This window comes from Podarcis liolepis, assembly GCF_965112155.1.
Source record: "Podarcis liolepis genome assembly, chromosome: 10".
Lineage (NCBI taxonomy): Eukaryota > Metazoa > Chordata > Lepidosauria > Squamata > Lacertidae > Podarcis > Podarcis liolepis.
The window spans coordinates 25151622-25162657 of NC_139562.1; the positions used below are offsets into that span (position 1 = coordinate 25151622).

General features: G+C 43.3%; 1 long non-coding RNA gene across 1 annotated transcript; it reads left to right on the forward strand.

Annotated features, from left to right (window-relative positions):
* The first annotated feature begins 184 nt into the window (after window positions 1–184).
* On the forward strand, window positions 185–7855 carry LOC310687308. The gene is made up of 2 exons (XR_014516377.1): window positions 185–5495; window positions 5535–7855. It is a non-coding gene; the product is annotated as an uncharacterized lncRNA (long non-coding RNA).
* Window positions 7856–11036: the final 3181 nt, after the last annotated feature.

Sequence of the window (11036 nt, forward strand, 5' to 3'; positions counted from 1 at the left end):
TTCTTGGTATGAGCTTTCGTGTGCATGCACACTTCTTCAGATACCTTCAGATACACTTCTGAAGAAGTGTGCATGCACACGAAAGCTCATACCAAGAACTAACTTAGTTGGTCTTTAAGGTGCTACTGGAAGGAATTTTTTTATTTTGACTATGGCAGACCAACACGGCTACCTATCTAATACTCCTTGCGACACCATTGTCCTTTCTCATCTCCCTGTATCTTGGGCCCAGTGTACTCCCTGGTTTCCTGCAAAGTCGGCACCTGTACTCAACCCAGCCTTCAGAGAAGGCACCAGCAAAATGATTGGGAAGGGGTGTGACTATGCTGCATACACCCTACCCCTAATGCCACGTTCCACCCATGACATGTGCTCCAAAACAAAGAACATCCTGCAATTGAAGACATGATCATTGGTTTCCCATAAGGCAGAGACAAGGATAGATGTTGGGTGACTCCAGCTCCCATCAGCCCCTGCCAGAATGGCCAATGGTCAGGGGTAATGGGAGTTGCAGTAGAACAACACCTAGAGGGCCACAAGTTTCTTATTCCTACTGTATCCTAATGAGTGAACCAGACCACGTTCTGAACTATTGCAACATTTTTAGGTTCCCATTGCAAATATGAAATGACAGCAGGGACTCTCCTTTAGGGTGGATCCCTGTGCTCTAGAATACCTGCACAAAACTGAATACCCTACAAAGGAACAATTTTATCAGAATACCATATATGATGCCGTGTGTGATAGCATCGGCCTTGAAAGGGACAGCCAGAGTTGCTTAAATATATATGTGTATACATGCATAATATTTAAAGTCTGTGACTGAAAGAAATGTGAATGTATCTTGTACAGAGCAAAATTTTCAAATCTCTACTTTGCCAGACATGATGTTAATATCATTTTTTACTTCATACTTGGCATTCCCTTGTTTGACATCAAGATGGATAAGAGGTGATCCATCTGCATTGCCATGATAAATACTATTGGTAGTAATATTATTTAAGGCTGCAGTGGCTAGTCGGATGAATGGTTAGATGGACCAAACGATTTTAAATTGGTTAATTAAAAACATGCCCCCAGTTAATTGGGCTGCAGCTTTTGAAAACAATATAGATTTTTATAAAAGTACTTGCACAGACCATAGGTAGCAAGCACCGTCTTAGCAGAAGCATTTCTACAATCTCATATAGAAGCCTTCTAAGGTCGAGCCTCTGTGGTGGGTGCTTGTTATCACCTAAAGCAATTAAAGAATGTGTTTTTTCCTTGAGAACAGATTGGAAAAACAATTAATTAATGTGTTTTTTTCAAATCCCATGATTTATGAAGATTAACTTAATTGGCTGACAGTCCTAATATTATTGTAACATGTAGCCCAACATGTTGGAAATGATTAGTGGATTTTGAGTTTCCAGCTCGTTTTCCGGAAAAAAATTAAGAGTAGAATCATAAAATCATAGAATTGTAGAGTTGGACACCGAGGGTCATTTAGTCAAACCCCTAAATAGCCCTAGGTAAAGAATAGCGTTTCAAGTGCTCAGTTCTCTTCACATCTGTTATCTCAGTCAGTGCCGTGCGGTGAAATTTTTCCCAGGGGAACAGTTAGGGGCAGAGGCACCAGCTTGCAAGGGCCATTGGGGAGGGCGGTCGACACACACACAAACATCGTGCTCCCCCTCCCCAAGCCAGTAAAAGGCTTCCTGGGCTTTGGGAAGGTCTAATGTGCCAGGAACATTGAGGGGACTAGCTTAGTCCCCTGACCACACACCACTGATCTCAGTAATTGTACAGCACTGTAAGAGAGGCTGGTACTTCAAGGGCCGACTTGTGGCACAAGCAGAGCCTGATCCAAAGACCTATTTTGTAGTGGCTGAGGGGTGTAGCACATGCTGGAACTTTGACTTGGCACCATGTCACCGAGGAGGATACCAGATATCACATGATTTGAGCAGGGCAGCCCATCATATGCCGAGTCTGGATGACAGGGATGAGGGGCCTAAAGGCGAAGTAAATCATCATTGGGAAATTCTAATGCCCTCAAGCAAATGATCTAAAATTCAATAAACGTGTTCAATTCAAGTATCGTTGGAGGAAGACATTGTTCTGGTGATACTACTGTCACAAGGAATGTTTCCAAAGGCGTGATATGAAACCAGCTACAGAAGGCACAGGAGGCGGCTCCATTTCATTCGGTGAAGCTGGTTCACAGGTGCTGACTGGCACCTTGACTGAGTCGCAGCAAAGAACCTTGAGAAGAGAGCTGGAGAGTCTCTTTCAGTGCTGCACCCTGTCTTTGTCAGCTGACTTTGGCCTACTTCAGATTTTGCCACCCTCTGTTCCTCATCGTATTGCTTGAGAGGACTGTGAGAGGACTGATACCAGTAAACTCCTTGCAAACTCAGGTTGTGTATAAACTATTCCATTAAAGCACATTCAATACACATTCTTTCCCTCAGATAACTCTGGGCACTGCAGTTTACCCCTCGCAGAGTTACAATTCCCAGCATCCCTTAATGAACTACAGTGCCCAGAATGCTTTGCGGAAGAGAACGTGCTTTACATGCATAGTATGTGCAGAGGCACAATCAGCAGAATGGGGCAGCAGCGTCCTGGTGTTAAGGGTAGATTGTGCCATGCCTGTGCCAGGCTGCAGGGACTTGGGGATTTGGGAGTGCTCCCTTATGTAAGCACACAAACAAACGCACTCTTCTTTTCTGAATTATGCTGAAAACTTTACGCAGCCAGGGCAGAGATTCACCAGTTCTTTTCCTGATGTTTTTATAGTTGCAGGCAGTAGGAGTGGACAAATCCATCAATTTCCATTTCCCATTTTTCCTATCTTAAATTTGGTTCATCCTATTTTGACATATGTTTGTGAATTGTTGAATGAAAAAGCCTACATGAAAATTCACAATGTATTCAAGTGCGTTCTTCCTGATATATACTTTTTTTAAAAAAAATGCAGTTTTACTAGTATGTGCATTTTTTGGGTAAGTGGTTTCCACCAGATGGGACACATTTTTGTATGTTATTTTCACTCATATGCATATTTTTGCATTCCACAAGTTTTAGTGTCTTTCCACAAGTTTTAGTGTCTTTTTCATATGCATTCTTTTGGATGGAGAACTGCCTCGAAAATTGGAGAAGTGTGAATTTCAAAGGAGAACTTTGGTTTGCTTTGTGCGTCATTTTGGATGGTGCAGATTTGGGAAGTTTGCATTAAAGGGTGAACCAAATGAATTTCTCCCCCGCTATAAACCCATATAAACGAAAATTCAAAAATGAACTGGAGTGGAACACTCTCTTATCCAGTAGAAATTGTTCTGTGTGAGATGGCAAATTGCTATTTTTTAAAAAAATATTTAATTTTCAGATTTTGAAATTTACAAGCAATTGTCAAACAACCAAAACAAAAAGAGAATTCCATAAATTCCCATGGACTTCCCTCCTTCCCTCTGTGGGTCCTTACCTTAACTTTTTTTCTTCCTGCATCCTCTCTATTAATCCAGTTCCATTACAACCATAGTCCAATGTTAAACTACAAGTGTCTTTCCAGTCCTACTAATAATTTTAATTGTTTACAATGATTTTTAAGGTAAATTATATATTTTCCCCATTCCTTACTGAAACTCTCATCAATTATCAATCAGTGAGATGGCAGATTGTGATACGATGAGTAGTATATTGTCTGGAAATTGTTTTAAACAGGCAATTATAGTTTATTCATTACAAATTAGCAGGGAGTAAGGCATGTATTCTGCCAGTGAAGAGCACTGCAAAGTTTGCTTATTGTTAGTTTCTTTTTACTTATGGGATGCCCAACTGAGTAGGCAACAAGTGAACTATTTATGATGCAGTGCACTGTTTTTTATCTGTGGCGCTGTTTTGACAGAGATCAGGAAAATACACTATGGGAAGAATAAATTGAATTCTTTTCTTTACAGTTCTCATCTGTCTTGTTTGCTGTGAGCGGAAAAGAGAATAGGATTCCATTTTTGAGGAAGGAGGTGATGATCAAACACTTTTCGCTTGTCAGTATTGCACTCTAGACTGTCACTACAGGGGGAGGAAAAATTAGATGGTTCAAATAAAAGGTTGGGTTTTGTTGTTCTCTAAACAAAGCTCTGTTATTTTGGGATTGGCAAAGTGTCCCCCTCAAAGCAGACGTGTTTATAACTGTAACTTGCCTGAACCAGATCTTCCCAGATCTTAAAGGTTAGAGGGAATCGACCCCCTAGGATGCTGAAATGTGTGTGTGTGTGTGTGTGTGTGTGTGTGTGTGAGAGAGAGAGAGAGAGAGAGAGAGAGAGAGAGAGAGAGAGAGAGAGAGAGAATATTAAGAAATCTCATGGCTGGGGTCAATTGCAGAGGTCTTTCCCATTTCAACTTTAAAAGCATGGTTGAGTGGCTTTTTAGATCTTGAACCCTACTGTTTTCTCTGTTGTTGGTTTTAGTCTCATGGTTTTTTTAGCTTGCTTTGTACACCACCCAGAAAACCTATTGTTAATGGACAATACAATACAATAAAAGAAGAGAAAATGTGAGTAGATGCATAAATACAATGCTGAGGAGACAGGGTCTCTGCAAGAGGGGAAAGAGCTTTAAAACAGGCCCTCTACATGTGACTGCTTAATGCAAATTGCAGCATGAGGTGGTTCTCCATCTGCCAAGGTGTGTAGGGTTGCCAGACCTCCAGATCTCCAGGGCCCCTCCATGTGGCAAGTGGAGGACTTGAACCTCCTGGTTTGTGAGAGTGCCTTTCATAACAAAAAGAAGATTGTATTCTACTTTATAAAATTTGTATGCTGCCCAAAGAGCATGGGTTGGTTCACAACATAAAAATACAAAACGAGAACACAAAATACATAATAAAACAAAAATGCATTTTGGAACCTTCAGCTCAGCAGGAGCTGGCCACAAATTATAGCATAGACACTCAAGGGTGGGCCTGCTCTCCTCCTTTCCCAATTAACCTTCATTACCAGCACCTGTCCAATGACATCGCTGGAGGCCATCCCTAGGTGTCAGGATTTGGCCCTGAAAGTTCAGGGCCTGGGATGCTCCTGATCTGGCAAGTGTGTGTGTGTAGTCTGTTGTGAGTCACAGAAGGTTCATAGCAAAGGTCTCTCACAGATCCTGCTGTGTTCCCCTCCACAACTTTTCCTCCCCCTACCAATAGTTCAACTGCTATTTGTTTTTGTTTCTTTAAAAAAATATATCCAGAATGATGAACTTGTTTTCTTGTGTATTTCTTCAAAAAGATAGGTTGTGGGTGTTTTTACACAGTGTGTTCATGATGTTTTCCCATTTTCCTTTGCTTGTGTGCGTTTCCTTCTAAGGCAGTGAATTTTCATGTTGGCTTTGTGTCCCCAAACTGCAGGATAGACACTGGTGGAGGAAGAGGGGGAGATGGAAGCACACTGCCCCCAGCATTACGATCCTGGTGGGGTGCTGTCCTGGCTGCCCCCCCCCACGCACTGGGTGCCACACCCCCGCAGGTGGCACACCACGCCCCCAGGACATGCCCCATGCCCCAGTGGGCGGCGCACCATGCCCCCAGAACTTGCGCCATACCCCTGGGACGCGTGCCAGCCACACCCCGCCTGCTCTCCCTCCCTCCCCGGTGCTGGAGCATGAAGCTCAGCCACTGAGGATAGAGCCCCTCTAGTTGGGAGCAAGGTCTTCATATGGATGCCTGAGGCCTGGGACAGGAGTAATCTATCACTGCTCTTTGATGAAATCCTGTCACATTCTGAGTGAGTCCTAGTGACCCAAAAGGGAAGGGACTGCCATTCTTTAGCACCTGCTTCTCCTCATTCAGAGTCCCTTGCACAGCAAGTGCAACTCTGTGTAGGAAATCGCTCACCAAACAAATGGTTGCAATGGGTTAAAGCAGGAGTGGGGAACCTGAGACCTTCAGATGATGTTGAACCACAGCTTCCATCCTCCTCCTTGACCATTGGCTATGCTGGCTGGCAGCTATTAGAGTCTATCTTGTAGAGGACCACAAGATCCTCAACGCTGGAATAAGTAGAATGAGGGCTCAGGTTCAGAGATGTGCAGTGCATTCTTATGCATATTCAGAGAGAAATTGAGTTCAGTGTGTACAGGATGGCAGCCTTGGGTACCAAACTGTAGATAGTTAAACCCAGTAGATATGTGTTCTCCCTGTTATGTCTCTTTCATTTGTTTACTGCCGTCATTAACATGCTGAAATATGTCTCCCTTGGGTGATGGTCTCCCGTAGGACAGCTACATTGCAAGGAAAGTGGTGGACATAATCCAGGCAAACAAAGCTTTACAGAGCAGAGGGCTTCTCTGCCATCAGCCGCAGCAGTTTCTGGAGGTGGCAAGTGGACTCTAGGCTTGGCACCAGCACATGGCATTGTTAGGTAACTGCTTGGGCCACAGCAGGTGGAAGAGCACACCATAGATGGCTGTGCTGGGCACCAGATGTATTGCATCTGGGAACCACCATTGTAATTTCCCACAATGACCCTGAGATATCATCAATTCAAGGCTTTGTGAGTTATTAAAATAGTGAGGGCTGGCGTGCCACCATTTTAATTTCCCACAATGCCTCAAACTGGCATTGTGTTGGGAGCCTTGTGGGAAATTACACTGGCAACACATCAGCTAGCACTAGTTAGAGCATTGTTAGCTGCCACCCCTTCCAAGCATGTTTACTAAGCAGCTCATTGGCATAGGCATTGTACATTTTGCCAAGGTTCTCATCAAAATGGCAGCCATCCCTGCCTATCCCTTTCTGGCCGCCATCTTGCTTAACTGACTGCATTCTGCTTCTTACGTTTGCCTACAGCATCATGGAACATGGGGTAGAGCACAGAGATAACATTAGGAAGTGACATCATTACTTTTATAGTTCTATGACCCTTTGCATCTTGGGAACTGTTGCCCATTCCTGTGCTGCCCCCCCCCCTTTAACTGCCTCTATCAGACTGCCCCATTTTGCCACATAACATATTTATATCTCTGCCCCTACCCCTTCAGCAAAACAAAATGGGAAGTTATTGCCATTAGTACACACTCTCATATTTAAATCCCTTTGCATTTCAGCATATTACTAAAAATGTGTTCAAATGTGTTAGCATTTCTCTAGAGCCAGCCCTACCATTAGGTAGAGGAGGCAACTGCTTCAGACAGCAAATGTTAAGAGGCAGAGAGTGCCTCAAAGCCTTGGAAGTCAGATCTGTGTGGCCTGGCTGCTCAGCCTGCCCTTCACCCCCTAAGCTACTTGCTGGCTGCTCTCAGATGTTGGTGGAGGCAGCCAGTGTGATCAGCTTCCATCTGTGGACATCTGGGAGGAAAATGCATCTTGTTTTTCACCTCATCTCAGACTGCAAACTGTCTGAGCCTTGCATTTCTGTGTAATATTTTCAAAGGATTTAACCAAATGTTATCTACTTCAACTGGCATGTAAGGTGATGCACAGACCAAGAGCTTTTGAAGCGAATTGACCCCTCCGAAGGTTAACTATAGAAAGCTGCACTATTTTCAGGTACAAAAGGGAATGTCCTTAATATTACTCTTGTTACAGAGAGTGTTATTTTCTTACATGCATGAACAATACAAAATGTGTACATATAATTTAACATCTATGTGGGGGTTTGACTTCTTTTTCTTTTTTTTACCTATTTGTATGCAGTAGAAGGCTTGTTGTAGGAAAAGCATATCTGAATATACTGATAATAAAAAAAAGAAACTAAGTTATACATTGCCAACACAAATGTTAACTGCTTATGAATTGTTCCTTTACACAACACACACACACACAAAGCCATTCAAGCCTGATTATTTTTCTAAGTAACTTCAATTAAATTGAAGAAAATAATTGAAACGTGTGTGTGTTTTTATTGCATGTCATATTTCCCACGTACTCAGCTCAAAATTATTCATGGTGTGCAGAAAGTAGCTAGAGAAAAGTCGTCGTCCCCTTTCATAATACTAGAACCAGTGGTGTAGCATGTGTTGCCAGTGTCCGGGACTGCACCGAGTGAGGGGGTGGGAGGGAGATGCCATATACATGTGCATTCAACTGCCCAACAGCGTCCACATCACCCAAGAGACTCCAGCCACATAGTCATTCCATTGTCTGGAGAGGTCACTTCCTGGTTTGCATGGATAAGACGCTTTTAACGGAGCCCAGCAACAGAAGCACACAGCTGTATTGTGGCAGCACCGGGTGTTGAAATCTTGTGCCCCCTAACAATTTTGCACCCGGGGCAGCTGCCCCTGTGCCAGCCCACACTCACCAACTAGAACCCAGGGACACTGAATGAAGCTGAATGTTGGAAGACTCAGTAGGACAGAGAAAAGAAAGGACTTCTTCACGTAGTGCAGTTAAACTACGGAATTTGCTCCCAGAAGAGGCAGTGACAGCCACCAAATTAGATAGCTTTAAAAGAGGATTAGACAAATTCATGGAGAAGGCTATCAGTCCATGATGACTAGGCTCTACCTCCACTTTCAGAAGGAGTGTGCCTCTGAATATCAGTTGCTAGGAATCTCAGATAGGGAACATGTTATTGGCCTACAGCACCTATCATCCCTGAGCACTGTTAATGCTGACTGGGGCTGATGGGAATTGTAGGCCAACACTGGACAGCTACAGGTTCCCTAACTGCTGCTTTAAAGGTTTTTTCTTTTCTTTTCTTAACTAGACATCTAGGTATTCTTGTGACTTCGCACCATTGTTTTCCAGCCTGAATCTTCAAGAGCAAGATTGGCCCTAAACTGAAGTGACGTGGATGCCTTTAAAAAAAGAGAAAAAAGATACAGGAAGATTTACTTGCATGTGTTGACATGTCTCCTACCATGTTGTAACCTCAAATTTGATGTTATTTAAAACTCGAGAGTTTGGGATGTTTAACTGAGCTGTGGGCGTGGGGTGTGGAGAAGTTCCTGTGCCAGCACTGGCAGACTTTTAAAGGCTCTCTGACCTTTAAATTGCCACGATAGACCACACAGCTCACTTCTTTCCCCATCCATATTCCACATCTGAGTTTATGCAGGGAAGAGAAAGACATTCCAGGAGTCTGAATGATAGCACTGCTCTGTTCATATTTATCTTCATGAGTGAAAATGGTAATTTGTAAATGTTCCTGCCATGCCCGAGTTATTGCTACATTTGTCTTCAAACGGCGCCGCATAATGGATTGGCCATCTTGTATTAAATGTACATTATTACTTTGGTATAAAAATGTTATTAGAGTGAATGCAATAAGCTTTTATGTGCAATTTGTATTGCAGAAAATGATTTTTAAAATGTAGCTTTGCAGTATGGAGAAATGAAATGACAAGAACTTTGCTGATCAGATATTTCCTCCCCCCGCTGCCCCCAAAAGTCTAATAGCTTCAGAGAAGGAAATGCAATTTAGATAGGGGGACATAAAATAGTTTAGAAATAGGATGCAATAACAGAAATAGCAAACCTGGCATTACATTGCCTCACCTATGAACTTTTAGGATTATAGAATCCTAAAATTGGAAAGCTCAAATATCATCCCTAGATGTAGGCTTACATGCACATAACATTTGGGGCATATAAATAAATCCACACTCCTATATAGATCTTTTACTTGCTATTTCTGCCCTGCTTTGTTAAGAACAAGCTGCATAGATGCTTTCCGTAGAGAAGAATAAATTTGCATGTATAAAATCAGACTATGACTGATCCAGCAGGTAGCAGTTTAGCTTTCCCCTGCTCTTTGAAATTGCCCTGCACAACTTACTCCATGGCCCATTTTAGCAATTAGGACTTGATCTCACTGCCTCTCTCCACCTGCTCACACAGGCACTGATCCACATGCAGCAGCAGCACTCCTTTTGCCATGACGCCTCCCCATCCTCACCCCCATTGACAGCCCTACTGCAAACAGAGAGCTGCATTTGAAGAAAAGCTGAAAACACAGCCAAGTGCTCTGCAGTAAGACCGAAATGGATTTCCCCTCAGAATTCTAAGTGTCGTTCTTGCTACCCAGCTCCCCCTTGGATCTTCTTTGCTGCTATTTTGATCTGCTACTTCGATTAACCACTCTCCCCCCCCCCCCCATGGTAGCACTTGAAAACTGCTAAGAAGTGACCCTCTGCTCTTCTGTTCTCCAAGTGAGACGGGTTCCCAAACATTTCCACCTGCCCTCCCTCTGCCCCTCAAATCCAGACCTAAGCTGCTCCTGCCTGCGTAGCAGTTCCCTATTGTCTTCCCCTTTTTCTCCCTTGCTGTTGCTCTCGTTGCCAGGCAACAGGAATGGGCCCGGCATGTGAGAGAAGCACTGAGCAATTACCTTCCAAGTTGTTAGCATCAATGTGCTTAGGTAAGATAAGGGAACTTCGGAAGATCAAAAACAAACCACAACTCTACCGTCTTGGACAACCTATGGGGGAGTGCTCATGGGGCTGTAGAGAAGGAGGCTCGTGAAAATGTTTGCAATTATGCTCTTTGCATAAATGCATATATTTCGCTTGGAGAGTAGTGTTTCAGGAAATTGGATCTGGGAGTTATTTTTCCATAGATGTGTCAGCTCCCACCACAAGTCACATAACGACCAAAAATACATCTGCAGATATTCTCGAATCAATGTAGATCCTGGAGATTTTAAGCTTATGTCCTTGAACAATGAAGTGTGTTGAAATGGACACCATTTGAATCCTGCTATTTCTAGCTGTCTATCAGGGCGAGTCATTGGATTGGCAGGACTGTTTCACTGATCTCTCCAGCAGTCCAATTTGCTAACTTTTCACAGTAGAGTTTTCTTGTGCACAGGGAGAAAACTCTACCCGCTTTGCTTCTTCCCTGCTCCTGCTGTACTACCAGAAATACTGGTAAGCCACAATTTAGCTTAACACTATGTCAAAACCCAGGCTCACTGTTTGTGGCCTCCAAACGAACCACAAACTGTAAACTAAGAGCAAACCTTGGTTGCAGCTCACGGTTTGTTTGGAGACAGACAACCTCAAGCCTGGGTTCAGATATAATGCCTAACTATGGTTTAACTCCAGGTAACTCAGCAGGAGCAGGG